The sequence below is a fragment of the Corythoichthys intestinalis genome, chromosome 2, assembly GCF_030265065.1.
Source record: "Corythoichthys intestinalis isolate RoL2023-P3 chromosome 2, ASM3026506v1, whole genome shotgun sequence".
NCBI classification, from domain to species: Eukaryota; Metazoa; Chordata; class Actinopteri; order Syngnathiformes; family Syngnathidae; genus Corythoichthys; species Corythoichthys intestinalis.
Genome location: NC_080396.1, coordinates 64,161,582 through 64,183,283, shown reverse-complemented (window position 1 = coordinate 64,183,283; position 21,702 = coordinate 64,161,582). Strand labels below are relative to the sequence as shown.

The 21,702-nt window shown below is 40.0% G+C and overlaps 1 long non-coding RNA gene across 1 annotated transcript; it reads left to right on the top strand.

Annotated features, from left to right (window-relative positions):
* Positions 1-2,389: 2,389 nt before the first annotated feature.
* Positions 2,390-4,813, top strand: LOC130911972 (uncharacterized). Its single transcript, XR_009062510.1, has 3 exons — positions 2,390-3,080; positions 3,208-4,490; positions 4,641-4,813. It is a non-coding gene; the product is annotated as an uncharacterized LOC130911972 (long non-coding RNA).
* Positions 4,814-21,702: the final 16,889 nt, after the last annotated feature.

Here is a 21,702-nt window from a genome sequence, read left to right as displayed (position 1 = left end):
ACGTGATGGAGTCGGATAGCGGCTCTAACCTTGTCAAAACGGCTGAATTTAATGAGTGGATTGGGCATGGACTGCATCTAGCAATTACTATGTCGCGTTATTTTGTATCTGACTGTGTGTGATTTCTCTGATAGCTTTTGTGATGGTAAAGCATTCAGCATAAAGCACAAATGGCCCCAGCTATTTTTCTGTATGTGTTTAATTCTGTGTCATTATTGCTATCATAAAATCTTAAGTGTTTCATTTGCAGAAGATCAATATAGCTTTAATGTGTGTCTGTCTGTCTGTCTGTCTGTCTGTCTGTCTGTCTGTTTGGGGGTTCATGTATGTGTGCATTTATTTAAAAATGCACTGGGGGGGGAGACCCTGAAACCATAAAGTAAACACTTGTATTGAATAATTATGTCACAGCAGCCATTAACAATAAATTGTCTTTTTGAAGTGTACTGTTCGAGCTGCAAGTCATTTGTGTTACAATGACATGTTTGCACAGGCATATCGATTTTGACAATGTACATTGTTCAAGCCATACACTCTGTTATAAATGCTCATACTTGAATTCTTATTGTTTACAATTCATTTGTATAAACCTAATGTCTAGACTGCATGTACATTTGTTAAATATATCAAATTGAATGCTGGTAACTAAATCAACAAGAAACTGTTAATCTGTATTTCATGCATTGATTCATATTTTCAAATTATATAACAGTCCGCTTGGACGACTTTATCGTCATTTATCGTTATCGAGATAAATCTGCTCCATTTATCGTGATACATGTTTAAGGCCATATCGCCCACCCCTAGGTCCAACCCATTATTAGCATGGTGTACCTAATAAAGTGGCCGGTGAGTGTGTATGTGTATGTATATATATATGTTTATTTATATATATATATACACACACATATATACACATATACATATACACATATACATGGTCTTTCACCCATAAAATACTAACCCTAATACCTAACCCTAAGTCCGGCTGTGGCCATTCACAGCTGTGTATTGACTCTCGTTGATTCAAGCTACACTGAGTTTTTGGATCGAAACAAGGTAAGTACGCGATAATATCTTGTTAAAATCATTCATTCATTCATTCATTCATTTTCCATGCCGCTTATTCCTCACGAGGGTCGCGGAGGTGCTGGAGCCTATCCCAGCTAACTTCGGGCAGTAGGCAGGAGACACCCTGAATTGGTTGCCAGCCAATCACAGGGCACAAGGAGACACACAACCATTCACGCACACACTCACACCTATGGACAATTTAGAGTGTTCAATCAGCCTACCATGCATGTTTTTGGGATGTGGGAGGAAACCGGAGTTCCCGGAGGAAACCCACGCAGGCACGGGGAGAACATGCAAACTCCACACAGGAAGGCCGAAGCCCGGGATTGAACCCTTGATCTCAGAACTGTGAGGCAGACGTGCTAACCACTCAGCCACCGTGCCGCCTTGCATTTGTTAAAATCAGCGTGTCTTTAATGTTACCGGAAAACCACAAAAAGACATACATCGCAGTCGAACACTAGCGTGAGAATTATGGGCACGGCAGGCTAACTGACCAGCGTGTTATCTATCTTTTCGACCTTTGTTGCCTTTTGGATTGCTTATTATAGGATGATATCGATGTATGAGATACATTAGATGCTTAAATCATTAAACCTAGGTCCTAGGCTTCAGTGCTCAATACAATATATAGATTTTGTTATATACTCACATTTATATTCTCCCTTTATGCGTATGGAGCCTTTTTACTCTCAGACAAAGCAGTCATTCACTCACATTAAAAAATATTTTAAAAACCCATTGCAAAAATTAAAATATGTTATAGGAATTTAACCTCTAAAATTCCCCTGGAAATGTTTTTCTTTCCACATATTAAAATCAAGCCAAATAAAATAAACTTATGCAATAAAGTTATCATTAACTATACAGCTAACTCCCCGTTTAGCCATGTTTAGTTACAAAATAAAACACGGTGCTAACTTAAATCTACATTTACTGACACACCATTTTTCTTTATTATTGAACATCCACCCACATGTCCTAGTGAATGCTTATTAATTTTCAAAGACTTGAGTAGACAAAGGGGGATCATCTTGAAGTGTTTGTTATTTATTATGGCCCAGCCTATACACAGACTACGCAGCTGCTTAGAGCCACCACTAGGGGGGCGCCAATCTGGCAAACACATTTTATACGTTGTTAATACAGCATCGTGAATAATGTGGCGCGCATTGCCGTCTATCTATGCAAAAATCCATTTTCTTGTCATTACAATCTGGCAACCTGGGGAGTGACGTTGAACCTGATTTGCAATGATTGGTGCTCAAACATGCTTGGAAAATAGATGCACGAATACGTCGAAGAGAATTTATCCTTTGAAGCAGAGAAACGAAAGAAGAAAATCGGAGAAGAAAAGAAACAACAGTATCAAGGTTATAGAGCTTGTTTTTGAAGTTGTTGTTGTGCAAGACACTCTGACTTGAACGTTGTTGTCAGATGAGCTTGTCAATATGTCTGGTGATTGTCATGAAGGCCCGGAGCAAGTTGTCACCTGTCGGCAACGGCAAATGTACGGCTTTCGCTAATTGTTGTAAAACGATTTGGACTGGTGAGCGTAGATATAGGCTACGTCTACACTAGGATGGATAATGGCCTTAAACGTGTAATTACTTGGACTATACCACATGTCGGCTACACTAGTATGCCTATAGGGAATGGGACGTACTACGTCACTGTTTGGCTAGGCCGCCATGTTGGCAATATGCTTCCGGCAGGCTCAATGGGGATTGTAACGTGTGGTAGTGCTAACCTAATTCCTTCGGTGTATTAGAAAGAAAATATGGGTGTGCATTGTTGTGTCACCGGGTGCAACAGTGTCTCCTGCGACAAAAACAAAAAGGGCGAGGAAAACTGGACTCACTTCTCACCGTTTTTCTGCATGGAGGGCCAAATATCAGATCACGAAGGCACGACGGATGGCTGGGTTGCAGCGGTTCGTCGGAAAAGCATTTCTTTTGATCATATTTCTGCTGGAATGAGAGCGTGTTCCCGTCATCTCTACTCTTGTAAGTAGAACGATTTATCCGTTTTGGTTTCAATACGTTTTTTTATTTTTTTTTTACCGTTGTGTAAATCTGCCTCGGTAGCAATGCTAACCTACTCCTCCTCCTCACCTACCTGTTGTGTTACTAGGAAAACCTGCATATGAAATGCTGACAACACATCCCGATTGGTCACCATATCTCTTCTTGGGTTATTCTGAGGTCAAGCGCACCACATCGGAGCGTTATGAGAGGTTGGAAAGGCGAAGAGTGCACGCTGAAACTTCAGTTTGCTCTGCTCTTACAAACACGATCCCAAGTGTTGTTGTGAAAAGTCAATAAAATATGAATACCAAAACATGACTTGAACAACTTCCTGACAAACTGTAACTGCTTGTTGTTTACTTCAGGTCTTCATAATAAACAGGTGTAATAATTACAAAGTCAGGTGACTTAATTTTGTTATTCTATTTGGAATATGCATTGACAATGTGTGGACAGTGTTGTAGACAAGAACTGGGACTGATAAGTTGCAATAGATTTATTTCAAGTAATGCAACTTCTCCAATACAATATTTGAGCTGACAGTTTAAAATCTTTAAATTAGTGCAAACAAGGCCCACCCTCTGATAGGGTCAGCAAATATTATATAATTATAATATATACAAGTTTAACATAAATGTGTCTTTGTCAAAGCAGTTTAAAAACTATTTACTGGCCTTGGGTAAATTGCCAGACAGAATAAATATGTGGTTTAAAGTTCTTGCATTTCCATTTTAGGTATTGCAAGTTCTCCAACACAATATTTGAACTGACAGTTTAAAATCCTTTTAGTGCAAAATGGCCCACACTCTGACAGGGGGTAGCAAATATTATAATACATAATACATTATAAAAAGCTATATACTATATAAATACAAGATCACAACAAAACCTGTATTTTTCAAAGCAGTTAAAAAAACATTCAGTGGCCTCAGGTAGATAAAGGTGTATAAATATGTACATTACAGTTCTTGCATTTCTATTTTAGGTATTGCAACTTTTCCAACACTATTTGAATTGACAGTCTAAAGTCTACATTAGTGCAAACAAGAATAATTATAAATAATAATAGAATTTATCAATTCAACATTACAATGAAACGTGTCTTTGTCAAAGTGGTTAAAAAAAACAACACTTCACTGGCCTTAGTTAAATAGCCAGGCAGAATAAATATGTGCATTAAAGTTCTTGCATTTTCACAAGTTAAAAGCCCGCAGTTTATCAGCAAGAAAGGCAGACCCAGACGACGTCTGCTGCAGGGGCTTGTTTGATTCCGACACAAGACAAATGGAACCACTCAATTGAACAAATTTTCTTTGTCAAATAATCCAAGAAGAGAGATGGTGACCAATCGGGATGTCTTGTCAGCAGGTTTACCTAGTAACACAACAGGTAGGTGAGAAGGAGGAGTAGGTTAGCATTGCTACCGAGGCAGATTTACACAACGGTAAAAAAATAAAATAAAAAAACGTATTGAAACCAAAACGGATAAATCGTTCAACTTACAAGAGTAGAGATGACGGGAACACGCTCTCATTCCAGCAGAAATATGATCAAAAGAAATGCTTTTCCGACGAACCGCTGCAACCCAGCCATCCGTCGTGCCTTCGTGATCTGATATTTGGTCCTCCATGCAGAAAAACGGTGAGAAGTGAGTCCAGTTTTCCTCGCCCTTTTTTTTTTTGTCGCAGGAGACACTGTTGCACCCGGTAACACAACAATGCACACCCATATTTTCTTTCTAATACACCGAAGGAATTAGGTTAGCACTACCACACGTTACAATCCCCGTTGAGCCTGCCGGAAGCATATTGCCAGCATGGCGGCCTAGCCAAACAGTGACGTAGTACGTCCCATTCCCTATTACCCGGATTCGTTGTTAGACGGCTAATGTAGGCGGGTAATGTTACCCGCGCCTACGCGTCGCTGAATATGGACTGCTTTCATCGTACAATATTCGGATACTCGGCAAGGGACGTGATGTCGTCACTGTTTTTAGTGCGGCATGACAGCATCGTAAACAACGGAGGCGGACGATCACGACGTGGCATTGCTGATCTTTTCTTTTCCACTCATTTTTCTTGAACCTTCAAACTACGTCTCAATAATATGCTTCAATTCAGTGCCCATTTGGGGTCCTCCCATCGCGGATGAGGTGGTGGAGATGAGCGTTCTTTACAGAGCTCGTCTCCCAAGTTGTCTCCGATCAGCCAGCTGCGGGGCTGGCCCCTCCCAACTCAATGCCGACCAAAAATGAGTTCTGTATATAAAAATGCGTAGAGGAAAATTAAACCCCGAAAAGTGACCTGCGTGGTACCCCCAGTCAAAGAGGCCCGCGATCAGTATTTTTTCCAAGTCATTTCTGCCTCTCAAAACTGTCGCCACTTCCAGGATCGCTACTTTTATGCACAAGTTTACAGGAAATACACGCAGCGCCACACCATATGCTTCTATTTGTTATTTTCCAAATGGCAAGAGTGCAACTGAGCATCGATTGTAACATCCCAAGTAATGATGTCAGGCTTACGTTGTTTTATAAAGATGTATTTCTATCACAACTCGGCGCCTGCTCGTAAAAGTGCTCTCCCTTCAATCTCGCTCCTGCGTGATGCGTTCAACTGCGATCACGAAAAAAACAGTGATCACAAAATAATGATAGTATGTGTAGTGATTTCGAAATTTGCCGCGGGCAAGTAATGAGTTTCCGGTTCAGAGGTAAACCGCGCGGGCGATGACGTAACACATTAGGCTTCTCCTTTCTACGCATGCGTAGTTTGCGCAAATGCAGGCGTACCTTGCAGAAGCGCGGGGGCATTAAACGCACCTTAAACGAAGTGTGGAAAGGTACAAAAATACTCGGCAAAATACCCTGGAGAAAATTATCTGTCCTAGTGTAGACGTAGCCGATCATTTCATTTATTATCAAGTAGTATGCCATGTACCGTATCAGCCTACGGTGAATCTACTTAATTAGTTGTGCACTCCCCGCAGTACACATTTTTGTTGATAAATATTTTCCTGGGCTGAATTTTGTTCGATGCAATCATATTTTGTACTTTGGCTGATTCAAATGAGCTATTGAGAAGTATCTTGGAATTGGAGGTGGAATACCGTCCTCTTCACAAGGGGATTTTCCCAAATGTACAATTCAAGGTAATGCTTGGCAATGTCGTGTACATAGTTATGTGATCAAGAATCAAGAAAGATGCACATAAGGTTACAATTTTAATACATTTTTACAAAAATATGGGCCTCTTGGCATTATTTTGCTTAGGGCCCTCAAATGGCCTGGGTACCGGAATGGGTACATAATGGCTTTTTTCAAATGAGAAACTTTCAAAGGTCTCAAACATGTCTATTTTTCACTCACCTGATTTGACCTACTTTTATGGTGTCAAATTAATGCCCTCTTGTTAAAAAGTTCTTCCCCCAGAAAATAGATATTTTAAGCTTTCCAATGATGTATCATACATGCATATAGGACATATGGGAAATTTACCCAAATTGGGAGCGGAACATCAAGTCACGTGAGTGTTTTCCGCCACATACAGACATATAATATACTATATATGTTTTTTCAAATCAATTTTTATTGTATGATGACAACATATTAATTAAAACATACTTGTCAAAATATTTCTGGAAATCTAAGGTGGTTTTCCTTAATTTGACATATGGTTACATGTTAAAACAATTCTATCGAGTATTAGAGCCACACTGAATGGAAACAAAAGTAATGATACCAAAAGAATAAAGCCAACCGTCCCTTATAGAAATGTCTATATAACTAGGAATTTTCCAAGTTGTATATCATATGAATACTTAAGAAATTGAAGTCGAACTATTAATCTCGTCTCTTGCTTCTTTCGATGTCAAACAATGTTCCTCATGCTCAATGCCTGCTCGGATAGGCTGTATCATCCCCTCGGATAGGCAGTAACGAAAGATGCATGAGGACTGTTGAGACTTGTCAAGTTAGACTTTAATACTGTATAATTTTGGAAAATAATTAACTGAAGCGTTTTGGTATGCTTGTGTCTGGTTCCTGAAAAATAATAAATAATATTACAGTCCCCAAGGCAGCGGGCGGTGTAGAAATGAAGGAGGACACGTTCGTTCCACTTGAACAAGTTGAGGATATATTTCACGCAGAAGTCTCGTGTCTACTCTTACAAATGTATTCTCGCAAGGTCAGGGAAGGAAAACATTGACCGAGCCCTATCCCACTTAATTTATACACTCTAGGCGAACCTTTAGGTTTCCTTTGTTCTACCACCTGGCCAAGAGGGAGGAGGATGGTTCCACACAATAAGGCATTAAGAGTACTCCGTACTATGCAGGCTCAATGGAGCTGAGGCATACTGGTTTTCTATGTAGATGCATATCTACCTGCATACTCAGGTGCAATCACTCTCGAATGCAACTCCGTTTGAAAGAGCTAGCAAAATGTATTACATAGAGGAAACAGCCTGTCTAGTTTCCCACAAAAGGCCGCTGTCTCTCTCTCGTCTGCTATGACACGTACTGCAAGGTACTGCTTTGCTCTAACTTGTTAAATTGCTACAAAATAACTAAAGGTAGTCCACAGGTTATGAACGAGTTCTGTTCCTAAGGTGGCGACGTAACCCGAATTTCAGCATTAATCGAAATTGCCCCTTTAAGTACCCCTAAATCTCAAAATAACTATCCAAAAACATGTATTATACATCATATTAATAAAATAAAAAATAAGATCAGGCATGAAAATGGGTCGGGGATTAAAAACATAAGAAGGGTGTGGGGGAAATATGTTCCGGTATACTAGGGCTGTCCAAAATGATTAATTTTCTCCCGATTAGTCAGCCGACTTTTTTAAGGATTAGTTGACTAATCCAACTTTTTTTTTTGTTTTGTTTTGTTTTTTTGTTTTTTACTAATTTAGCAATGAAATTTTTGTTGTCGCTTATTAATTTAAAAAACACATGTTGGAACACTTAATTCTTTATTAAAGTACAAATAACAATAATTAATCACACATAAACAATAAGGTCAAATGCCGATAGCATTTACTAGTGCAACAGAATGGAACGTAAACAGATTCAGAACACTGACTTCGCCTTTCAACATTATTCAAAAAAATTCTTAAAAAAATATCTAGCATTATTATAATAGGTATACTACTATATATAACAGTATTATAAAAAATCATATTCATTGCAAATCATATTTTTCATAAAGGGTGTCATTTTAAAGCTATTCTTAGTGTAGAATCTGAGTTCTGTAGTATTGTAGTATTTACATATAATAATATTAATTCTGAAGTATGTGGGATTAACTCCAAAAATCGTTATTTATATGACGAACATGACGTGCTATTATTTTGAAATGTTCACCAGAAGTACGTACTAAACCGCTAAATGTAAGCTTTACAGTCCACAAAAAAGCACTTTTCTTCATTGCTTGTGGCGTCACTAATAGATTTTTTTCCCCATTTTTTTTGTTTGCAAATGCTGTTAACCAGCGATTTTTCATGTTTGAAGTGTCACCTTTAAACCGTAAGTTTGCGTTTTGGAGAAGACTGCCAATGATTTATAGCAGGCTAAAGTAGGTTGTCTTTTTTCCCCATTAGTCTCAATGTAGTAATGCTAACGTACAGTGTTTAATATAGATATGTTTCCTTATTTTGTTTGTTTGAACTGTAATTCTACGGCCTGTTGATGACAAACATCTGCGAAAAGAACTGGCCTCTCATATCTTATCTACCCGCATGCACAAATGCATGTAGTGTGCAGTTAGTTAGTTAGTTAGTTAGATGGACTTACGAACCCCTTCGCCCTCAAAATTATCTCATCGGATCAACACAATTCATGTAGGTCACCCTTTTTTACTTCAAAACGGCGAATTTCGCCGAAAGGTGAGAGATTTTCATGTCTGAAGATATTGTAATTACCATCCGTGTTGAGATATGTTACTGTTAATCCCCTTTCAGACATATGCTGAACTCCAGTTAAGGCCCAGGATTTATACGGGTAGACCTTATGTCTGAAAGCAATTTCCCAGGTAGACCGACATAGGGATGACATGGACATTAACCAGGTCGCGTCCCAGTATATTGGCCGGGATTTATTCGGGACGCGGCATGTATGAAAGCAGATAGTTAATTCCCGGGTCACAACGCGAAGGCTGATGACGTAAATATCATGGTGGGCCGATCGTCATTTCCTCTTTCTTCGTAGTAAGATGAAAATCAGTCAAACACCACAATTATCAACATTGCAAACTCGAACGATAGCAAAATTAAACTGAAAACAAAACGAAATTAAATTGCTACTGGAGCTTAGAGCCGTGGAAGAGACTGTCCATCGTTCATCAGTGGAAATTTGTGGTTTATTTTGTTGCCGATACCGACCAAACACAACGTAATGTCTGGGTTATAAAATCCAGTGTCCAGCCCGAGTAGTTACCGGTACATCTCCCCATGTCTGAAAGCCATGACTCGGGCAAATCTTTCGTCACAAGACTCCAGTGTCGTAAAGTTGAAATCACGTAAATCGGGTACGTCGTAACCTAGGGACTACCTTTATATAAAATAATCCATGACCACTAAATCTGCACATATAGAATCCCATACAAATCCCACTATCTCTTTACTACTCTGTAATTGTGAAAGGACAACTTTTCACAATACTAAACTGCAATTGAAGCAAACAGAATTTGCTTGAAAATGAAACCCCTAAACATATCTGAATAACCTCAAGCTGTTGAGTCCCTTGATGTACAATTATGCATGATCCATAATGCCTACCAGCATAAATGGACTCTTTCCCCCTTGCCTTCAACCCGACAGATGACATTCTCCAGTCTGAAAAACAATATGAAGAAAATGCCTGTCATTGCAGCCAGTCTGTCATTGCCAGTCTTGATTAGCTCTGACTCTGCTGAGCTCAGTGTGCTGTCGTGGTCCTCCTGACTCAAAGATGGCGTCCTCTGGGTTTTAGTTGTGACAGATTGAGGGTGTCATGGGGGACTCCCAAGGGTGCGAGTCTGTGAGTGTTTGCATTTGTGCGGTACTTGTTACAGTGTGTGCATAAGCATTTGCCTTTGTGCAACGGTGCATGATTTCATCTGTGTACATTTGTGCAGATGTGCTTACGGCCCACAAACTGTACTGTGATTGTGTGCATGGATGAGCTGTCATCCCTGCGTGTGCATGGGTGTGTGTAGTTGGAGGACTCTGTGTACCAGGGTCAAGATCCCGTCTGTGAATCGCATGTCTCCTATCAGTCTGACAGCATTAAGCTGAGCCCAATCAATACCCAGAGGGCCTCCAATCTCTGCATGACAGCGACACATAGACACACAAAAGGGAGAGAGTGGAAGGGTGACACCAATTGATCGCGATGCTATGGTGGCCTGACTTGCAAAGTGATGGATAAGATTGAATGTAAGGCTCTTTCCATATTTATGATTTAGGGTTGTCGTGTGTCAATGAGCTGCAAGTGGACCCTTTTTCAATCTTAATTTGTCCATATGAAATCAAACTAACCCTGGAATTCCACACATTACATCTGCGCCCTGGTCCGGTCTTATCCTGCTGTTTTGCTTGCAGGCCACAAATCAAACTGGCCACTACATACATCTCTGCTCAATTACGCCTACAGTGGACTCTAGAAGCACATGCATAAAATGGAGGAGGTCACATCATAAAATGTGGCCATGAAAAAAACAAAGACAACAAACTTTTTTATTCTTTGCAATTGCGTCCAAAATACTGTTATTTGTCATGACAAACTCAGACGTTTTTTTTTTTTTTTTTTCTTTGACCGAGTCCTATTCTGATAGCTTTTATTTGTTTTTGTTATTTTAAGTCGTATATCCAGGAAGAAAATAAGCTTCCCCTCATCCATGTCTTTTTTTGTGACCAGATATTATGTAATACAGCATTTGTCCTTTCAAAATAAAGTTTATTTCATAACAGTATTTTTAGGGGTAAAAAGCACATATATGGACTAAAGATGCACAAAGCCTATGGTACAATTTGGCTACAGCAGGGGTCTACACACCAGTCCTCAAGGGCCGCTGTGGGTCCTGGTTTTTGTTACTACTGATCAAGCACAGACAGTTTAACCAATGAGGTTTCTGCTGAAACAAGCAGCACCTGACTGCAATTGGCTGATTAACCGTGTAAGACACCAGATTGGTGAAAAGAAGAAATTCTGCACCCACTGAGGCCCTATGTGGAGTACTTTGGAGACCCCAGGGCTAATAGGGAATGGGACGTACTACGTCATTGTTTGGACGCGCCTCCATGCTGGCAATATGATTCACTTCCGGATCGGCAGACTCAATGCGGATTGTAACGTGTGGTCGTGCTAAGCTAACTCTTTCGGTGTTTTAGAAAGAAATTATGGGTGTGTATTGTTGTGTTACCGGGTGCAACAGCTTCTCCTACGACTAAAAAAAGGGCGAGGAAAACTGGACTCACTTTTCACCGTTTTCCTGCATGGAGGACCAAATATCAGATCGCGAAGGCACGACTGATGGCTGGATTGCAGCGGTTCGTCGGAAAAGCATTTCTTATGATCATATTTATGCTGGAATGAGAGTATTCCCCTCATCTCTACTCTTGTAAGTTAAACGATTTATCCGTTTTGGTTTCAATACGTTTTTTTTTTTTGTGTTTTTTTTTACTGTTGTGTAAATCTGCCTCGGTAGCAATGCTAACCTACTCCTCCTCCCCTACCTGTTGTGTTACTAGGAAAACCTGCATATGAAATGCTGACAACACATCCCGATTGGTCACCATATCTCTTCTTGGGTTATTCTGAGGTCAAGCGCACCACATCGGAGCGGTATGAGAGGTTGGAAAGGCGAAGAGTGCACGCTGAAACTTCAGTTTGCTCTGCTCTTACAAACACGATCCCAAGTGTTGTTGTGAAAAGTCAATAAAATATGAATACCAAAACATGACTTGAACAACTTCTTGACAAACTGTAACTGCTTGTTGTTTACTTCAGGTCTTCATAATAAACAGGTGTAATAATTACAAAGTCAGGTGACTTAATTTTGTTATTCTATTTGGAATATGCATTGACAATTTTTGGACAGTGTTGTAGACAAGAACTGGGACTGATAAGTTGCAATAGATTTATTTCAAGTAATGCAATTTCTCCAATACGATATTTTAATTGACAGTTTAAAATCTTTAAATTAGTGCAAACAAGGCCCACCCTCTGACGGTGGCAGCAAATATTATATAATTATAAGTAATACACAAATACAAGATCACAATAAACGTGTCTTTGTCAAAGCAGTTTAAAACACTATTTACTGGCCTTGGGTAAATTGCCAGACAGGATAAATATGTGCTTTAAAGTTCTTGCATTTCCATTTTTGGTATTGCAAGTACTAGTCTCCAACACAGTATTTGAACTGACAGTTTAAAATCCTTTTAGTACAAAATGGCCCACACTCTGGCAGGGGGCAGCAAATATTATAATACATAATACATTACAAAAAGCTATATACTATATAAATACTAGATCACAACAAAACCTGTATTTTTTCAAAGCAGTTAAAAAACATCCAGTGGCCTTAGGTAAATAAAGGTGTAAAAATATGTACTTTACAGTTCTTGCATTTCTATTTTAGGTATTGCAACTTTTCCAACACTATTTGAATTGACAGTCTAAAGTCTCCATAAGTGCAAATAAGAATATTATAATTTAAAAATAATAATAGAATATATAAATTCAACATTACAATGAAACGTGTCTTTGTCAAAGTGGTTTTAAAAAATAATAATAATAATAATACGTCACTGGCCATAGTTAAATAGCCAGGCAGAATAAATATGTGCATTACAGTTCTTGCATTTTCACAAGTTAAAAGCCCGCAGTTCATCGACGAGAAGGGCAGACCCAGATGGCGTCTGCAGCAGGGGCTTGTTTGAGTCCGACACACGACAAATGGAACCACTCCATTGAACAAATTTTCTTTGTCAAATGATCCAAGAAGAGAGATGGTGACAAATCGGGATGTGTTGTCAGCAGGTTTACCTAGGAATACAACAGGTAGGTGAGTCGTAGTAGGCGAGCATTGCTACCGAGGCAGATTTACACAACGGTGTAAAAAAAGAAAAACGTATTGAAACCAAAAGTGGATAAATCGTTCAACTTACAAGAGTAGAGATGACAGGAACACACTCTCATTCCAGCAGAAATATGATCATAAGAAATGCTTTTCCGACGAACCGCTGCAATCCAGCCATCCGTCGTACCTTCGTGATCTGCTATTTGGTCCTCCATGCAGGAAAACGGTGAAAAGTGAGTCCATTTTTCCTAACCCCTTTTTTTGTCGTAGGAGATGCTGTTGCACCCGGTAACGCAACAATAAGCACCCATATTTTCTTTCTAAAACACCGAAAGAGTTAGCTTAGCACTACCACACGTTACAATCCGCATTGACTCTGCCGAACCGGAAGTAAATCATATTGCCAGCATGGAGGCGCGTCCAAACAGTGACGTAGTACGTCCCATTCCCTATTCAGTACTACATACACACAGCGAACACACATCCAAAAATAAATAAATAAATAAATAATTAAACAATTATTGTATTTCCTTTTCAGGCGTTGACAGACAACAATCCAAACGTACAGCATTCATTTGTGTTTACATTCAATTAAACCCAAAAAGAAAAGGTATACCCAGTATACCTTAGGACGCAACTTATCGAATAACAATTTTGAAATTTCAAATTGTGCGAAGTTTTGTTTTTTTTTCCCTCCCCTTGATTGTGTGAATGTTCATCTTCCCAATAGTCATTGTCGATCACGGCGATTAGTTCGTTTTGTAGATTAGTTCATAGGTCAGTGTGAGTTAGTTCATTTTGTTGACTCGATCTAGTAGATAGAGGATAGCTAAGGACAGATGGAAGCCCGCATCCGCCACCACCTTTAGTTGATTCAGTCCTCATCGTGGTCCTTATTCCTTGCTGCGTTTTGACGAACAATCATCTCCAGATTGAGCAGCTCCACGGTAATTTTCATTACCATTCTGGATGTGGCAAAGTTGGATGCAGCTACGTTGTTCTTCACCTGTGATATGTCGTCACAGGCTTTGTATAGGCTGGCTTGCACTCCAGTGATAGTGCTCACGGCCGTAGTGGTCAATTCCACTGATTTCCTTTGGCCCTCCAGCATTTTCATGATGATCCGACGAATCCAGTGGGCTCCGAGCGCTTGCAGAAGAATTACAGCCATCAGCATGATGAGCAGGTAGATGTCCTCACCGTCCTCCACTTTGAGTGTGGTCAGACACAGCGACCGCCATTTTCCCCAGCTATCCTCCATAAATCCAGAGTTGAAAGTTTTGCCCGGACATGGGCGTTGTCCAGGTTCTGTTTGTATTGTGGAGAAGATCTTGTCCAGAGCACTTAGTGACCAATTTACCATTTCCATGTCTTTACAGATTTAGGACAATATTTATGATCAACAATCAGAGTTTGCTGTCTATTCGAGGGCTAACAGAACCAAATGACTGTCGGTCCTTGTAACAGAGATGTCAAGTTTAGCCATGTTTGCATTTAATATTTTTTTCCCTCCTTTGTTTTGGGAGCACTACGTTTTGTTTAGAGTTTTGACTTGTCACCCAAACTTTTCAGGTTTTAGGAGAGGAGATATGCAAGCACTGTACATTCCATACAAATGACCTATATCAATTTTTTTTGGATTAAATTTCAATAAAATAGTAAATAATCAGATGCACAATGTTGTTATTGACACCATTTAAAAATAGGGAATATTGCTGTTTGGAATATCCTGTTTGGTGTGTGCAAAACTACAGGACTGATTGGGCCAAAGTTTGACAAAGCAGAAAACAGACCAGGTCTGTATTTTTTCTCTGACCCGAATGGAGAGGACAGAGCAACGTGGAGTGGAGTAGAGCATAAGAACCACCTTGTATTGATTACAATGGCAACGTATTTGCCTCGTCGGTTGGATCGGAGTGGCGCTGAGCAGATACGAACTATGTGGAATTTAGGGGTAAAGCTCACTTTTGCTGAAAAATCATTATTGTTCAATTCAATTTAACATTATTTTCATCGCACCGTTGTCACACCCGGAGGTGCAGAGGTTCTTTCCGACATCGACCTGGTTCCACCGCCAGAAAAGGGACTCCAAACTGTTGCCTTGTAACGACATTTATTTTCACTCAAAAATTATTTTAAATTACACAATTTAAAACATTAAAAGACAAATATTCATTTAAAACCTGTTCAAAACTCCACTCTGATTTCTCAGCCCCAGAGCCACGCCTATCTCTGCGAGTTTGCGCGCAGGCGTCTGTCCGTCCAGCCTTAGTTCCCTGCTGCCCTCCGAGAAGCGTCTGTGCAAGGTTGCCGTTGCTTGCATCCGTGCCAGCATTCTTGCCGTTGCCTTCCATGCCGTCGTCCATGCAGGCGTCACTCCTGCTCTGCCAATCATCATCTTTGGTGGGTGTGGTCTCTCAATAAGTTCAAATGCCTCTCAGTTGCCAACAATCAAATACACCAATGAAACCTAACCCACCTCAACATCACCGAGAGCAACGAAATCTGCCTTTTCAGGTACAGCCCGACCGAGACATTTACAACATCATATACATGCGTAGACAGGTGGATCTGACTGCAGGATTGCTACAAAAAGGGCTCCGGGATTATAGATGGAGAAATTAAACTATGAGGAAAATTGGGTAGACAGAGGATGGCAAAAATAAATAAACTGAACTCTGACACTACTTTAAGAGGAAGTGAGAAATGAGAGACCTGGGAAAAATGCCTCAAACAAGAAAAGCCACATGAAAGCATGGATGCTATAGAAAATAATGCGGACAGCATAGCATGAAGGGTGGAGATGAGGTTGGGACAGGTGCAAGGACATGGAGGGGCACAGCTACCTGATTGGCACTTGCGCCACTTACTCACACCCTCCAGATGATGAGGCGGGGTAGGAAAGTGGAACACAGAGACAAGGAATCGTAGGGTGTGAAAGTCTATCAGTCAGTGTGAGTGTGTGTGAGTGAGCCTATGCTTCATTCCTAACCCGTTGTCTGTACAGTCCGAAGTGAGGTATGGTGACAGAGGTGAAGAATTGGGGAAGGAAAGTTAAGGGGTGGGTGTGAGCAATAACTCCATGTTCTCTCCAGGAAGGAGGCTGTCAAGGCCAAAGAATAGAATGTTTTGCTTGCAGTGTGAAGTTTTGTCTGCTCTCAGGTTCCAGGTGTCCCAATCAATACGAATTCCAGTCCCTTTTGTCCTGCCGAACCCAAGCCTGGCTGACTGTTCCTCTCTCTCTGGCATCCCTCTGACGGAGGAGATCAATCACCACCACCAGCTTGCGGTAGACCTGTCCAGCTTGGCAGCGCATCCAATTCAGGCCGCGCCGCCAGCATCATTCAAATATTGCGATAGGTTTGAAATTCGCCGACTCGAAGCAGCATGAAGCAGCACAATATGGCTTCAGAAAGAAGAGTTCAACGTGCATGGCCATTCTAGATCTTGTTGAAAAAAATAATGATGCCTTTGAGCAAGGCAAGTGTGGAGTTGGCATTTTTTTGGATTTATCTAAGGCTTTTGACGCCATTGACCATAATATTTTACTGGAGAAGATACATCATTATGGTATTAGAGGAATAGCATACAACTGGTTCAAAAGTTACTTATTCAGTCGACAACAATATGTTAGTGTTAACAATCACGTTTCACAAAAAAAGGAAATAAAACATGGAGTCCCCCAGGGATCAATTCTGGGCCCACATCTTTTTCTTATTTACATTAATGACCTTGTTAATTCTTCTGACATACTACACATGATTTTGTTTGCTGATGATATTAACTTGTTTCTTTCACATAAAAGCCCATTAGACCTACAGCACATTTTAAATGCAGAGTTAATAAAGATAGATAGCTGGCTCAGGTGCCACAAACTTTCCCTCAACATCAACAAAACCAATTACATAGTATTTAGATCAAACAAGAAAGCAGTTGACACAAACAGGATTTGTCTGAAAGTAAACGACGACAATTTATTACAAGTAGATTCCACAAAATTCCTGGGAGTCTTCAGTGATAAGTCTCTCAATTTCAAATGCCATATAGAACACCTTATATATCTACACTATCCAAACATGTTGGACTTCAAAATAAGACACTATCTCCGTTTAACCGCACTTCTTACCTTGTACAAAACCTTGTTTGAGCCCCATATCAACTACTGTAACATCATATGGTGCAACACGTTTCCCAGTCACCTAAAGAAATTAGAAACCCTACAAAAGAAGATGGTACGGGCCATGTCCTGGGCTAGTTTCAATGCTCCCACCTACTCCTTGTTTTATAATTTAGGCATTCTCCGACTCACTGATTTGAACACATTTCATAGCACATGTACAACGTTCTAAATTGTAAATAATATGAATAGCAGACTGTCTGAGCTCATTCCAGTCTTGACTCCTCTCCATACTCATAACACCAAAGACCTCATCAGTGGAAAAAAGAGAAGACTTGTTAGCACCAGCCTGAGCATTGCAACTAGAGGCCCTCAGATTTGGAATGAGCTCGACGAAAATCTAAAAGTGTTGAAATCCATCTCCACCTTTAAAACGATGCTAAAAAGTATTCTGATCAGTAAATATAACAATTCCAACATACTTAGGTTATAAATTGTCTTCTAGGGAAGTTTTTTTTTTTTCTTCTGTGTGTGTGTGGGTGGGCGTGTGTGTGTGTGTGTATATATATATACACAGTGCCTTGCAAAAGTATTCGGCCCCCTTGAATCTTGCAACCTTTCGCCACATTTCAGGCTTCAAACATAAAGATATGAAATTTAATTTTTTTGTCAAGAATCAACAACAAGTGGGACACAATCGTGAAGTGGAACAACATTTATTGGATAATTTAAACTTTTTTAACAAATAAAAAACTGAAAAGCGGGGCGTGCAATATTATTCGGCCCCTTCACTTTCAGTGCAGCAAACTCACTCCAGAAGTCAGTGAGGATCTCTGAATGATCCAATGTTGTCCTAAATGACCGATGATGATAAATAGAATCCACCTGTGTGTAATTAAGTCTCCGTATAAATGCACCTGCTGCGTGATAGTCTCAGGGTTCTGTTTAAAGTGCAGAGAGCATTATGAAAACCAAGGAACACACCAGGCAGGGCCGAGATACTGTTGTGGAGAAGTTTAAAGCCGGATTTGGATACAAAAAGATTTCCCAAGCTTTAAACATCTCAAGGAGCACTGTGCAAGCCATCATATTGAAATGGAAGGAGCATCAGACCACTGCAAATCTACCAAGACCCGGCAGTCCTTCCAAACTTTCTTCTCAAACAAGGAGAAAACTGATCAGAGATGCAGCCAAGAGGCCCATGATCCCTCTGGATGAACTGCAGAGATCTACAGCTGAGGTAGGAGAGTCTGTCCATAGGACAACAATCAGTCGTACACTGCACAAATCTGGCCTTTATGGAAGAGTGGCAAGAAGAAAGCCATTTCTCAAAGATATCCATAAAAAGTCTCGTTTAAAGTTTGCCACAAGCCACCTGGGAGACACACCAAACATGTGGAAGAAGGTGCTCTGGTCAGATGAAACCAAAATTGAACTTTTTGGCCACAATGCAAAACGATATGTTTGGCGTAAAAGCAACACAGCTCATCACCCTGAACACACCATCCCCACTGTCAAACATGGTGGTGGCAGCATCATGGTTTGGGCCTGCTTTTCTTCAGCAGGGACAGGGAAGATGGTTAAAATTGACGGGAAGATGGATGCAGCCAAATACAGGAACATTCTGGAAGAAAACCTGTTGGTATCTGCACAAGACCTGAGACTGGGACGGAGATTTATCTTCCAACAGGACAATGATCCAAAACATAAAGCCAAATCTACAATGGAATGGTTCAAAAATAAACGTATCCAGGTGTTAGAATGGCCAAGTCAAAGTCCAGACCTGAATCCAATCGAGAATCTGTGGAAAGAGCTGAAGACTGCTGTTCACAAACACTCTCCATCCAACCTCACTGAGCTCGAGCTGTTTTGCAAGGAAGAATGGGCAAGAATGTCAGTCTCTCGATGTGCAAAACTGATAGAAACATACTCCAAGCGACTTGCAGCTGTAATTGGAGCAAAAGGTGGCGCTACAAAGTATTAACGCAAGGGGGCCGAATAATATTGCACGCCCCACTTTTCAGTTTTTTATTTGTTAAAAAAGTTTAAATTATCCAATAAATTTTGTTCCACTTCACGATTGTGTCCCACTTGTTGTTGATTCTTGACAAAAAATTAAAATTTTATATCTTTATGTTTGAAGCCTGAAATGTGGCGAAAGGTTGCAAGATTCAAGGGGGCTGAATACTTTTGCAAGGCACTGTATATGTGTATATATATAGTTAGTATAGTGTACATATAGTTATTGTATTGTATGTTTTGTATGAGAACCCTGTAAAAAATTGCATCTCACCCTTCTGCTCATCTGATAATGATCTGATAATGTTTCTTGTGATTGTCTTGATGTATGCTGGCTCCTGACTATAAGCTTTTAGTAGCGTTTTTAAGGAGACCTGACTCACACATAATCTTGGCTCAGCACTCAGATATTATGTACACTTTGTAAATATGAATGTGTGTGTGAATAAAGTGAATTGAATTGAATTTTAAAATATATTGTTTGGAGATACACGAGCACTGTACATACCATGTAAATGACCTGTATACATTTTGTTTTGTGTAAATTACAATAAAATATGGTTAAATACGGTAAAATGAATCCCACCATCGTAAATCCAAATTAGGTACACATCTTCATCATCCTTATGATCTTCAAAAGGGATAAGATCTTCTATTTGTCCGAGGAACCCATCGCATATCTGACCGGAAGGGTACCAGCGGGCAAACGGGCAAATCTTTACCCGTTCGTTTATTTATGAAAATTTGGTTATGAATTCCATTATTTGCAATTCGTAGTGAAAGCTGTATGAGGCTCAGGCAAAGAGAAAAAGACAACACAACAAAAAGTGCGAAGGGGAAGACATAAAAATAAGTAGAAGTGTGACTGTATGCCTAAGTATTAATATTTGTAGTATAAGTGTTGCCTACATGACACAAAAAGTGGTCTCCACATCTCAACCTTGGTTTGCACATCCGCCTCATAGTTCTGAGATCAGAGGTTCAATCTTGGGCACAGGCATTTCTGTCTGGAGTTTGCATATTCACGCCATGCCAGCGTGGGTTTTCTCCAGTTACTCCGGCTTCCTCCCACACACTTAAACATACGTGGTAGACTGGTTGAACACTCTAAATTCTCCATAGGTTCGATTGTGAGTGTGAAATGTTGTTTGTTTGTCTGTATGTGTGACCTCCGATTGGTTGACGACCACTTCAGGGTGTACCCTGCCTCCTGCCCATAGTTAGCTGGGTTATATATGATGAATTAATTATTATTCAATTTTTTTTAATATTACAGGTAGTCCCCAGGTTACGAACGAGTTCCGTTCCAACGTTGGGGATGTAACCCAAATTTCCGCGTGATCTGTTATTAAGCCTTTCAGTACCCCTAAATACCCCTTAAATCTCAAAATAACTACCCAAAAACATGTATTATACAGCATATTAATAAAATAAAGTAAAAAAACTAAGATACTGTGAGATATGTTGCGTTAAACCTGATGTTCAATGACTATTCGGCCTTAACTCGTGAGTGAGTCACCTTGCCAAGAGAAAAGGGTGCTGTAGAAAGAATAAAGGCTTAGTTATAATTCTGTGGCAGACCCGATTTACAACCCTCCGCTGTAGCCTGACGTGCAGCTCCACAAATTCCTGACACGTCAACGCGTGGTGACATGACTCAAATGGACTGTGATTAGTCCGCTCAGACTGTTGTTTCCGGTTCAGCGCAATATCACCGCCATTTACAAACATTCTTGGGCTACACTCAAAAATGGACCAAGCCAACGAGAGGATCATCCAAGAGGTCCGCAACTACAACAACCTGTACAATGCTTCGTCCATGCATTATAAAGATTGCTAAATGGCAACCAATTCGTGGAAAGAGAGTAGAAAATAAATATAATAAAAATATTAAAATCATAGCGTAACCAAAAATAAAATACATCTAAAATATGAGTGTATTAGAAAGAATGTTTGTGTGGGCCCTTTATACATGAAACAAATTACTAAGTGATAAGAACAGAACATACTAGTAGTTAACGATCCACATCACAGCCTCACCATATGATAACAGATGAACAGATAGATCTAAGCTTGCATTGTGCAAGGAGGAGTCAGAACTGTTTTGCTCAAGACTGGCAACACCCTTGGGCGCCATCCCGACAGCCCCGCCGATCCGCCTCCCGAACCTTAAAAAAAGACTCCATAAGAGGTCATCACTTCTCAGGATGCCGAGCTGCTGCAGTTTCTTCCCTCTGACATGACCGTTTTCATGTTTGTTCTCATTATTATTATTTTTTTTTTTTTTACTCTTCTCGACTTGTATTAAATGGTCTACTTTGTGGAAAGTCATTGTTAGAGCTTTCATGTAAATTAGTGTTCTTGGAGTCAGATCATGATAACAAAAACATGTACTAA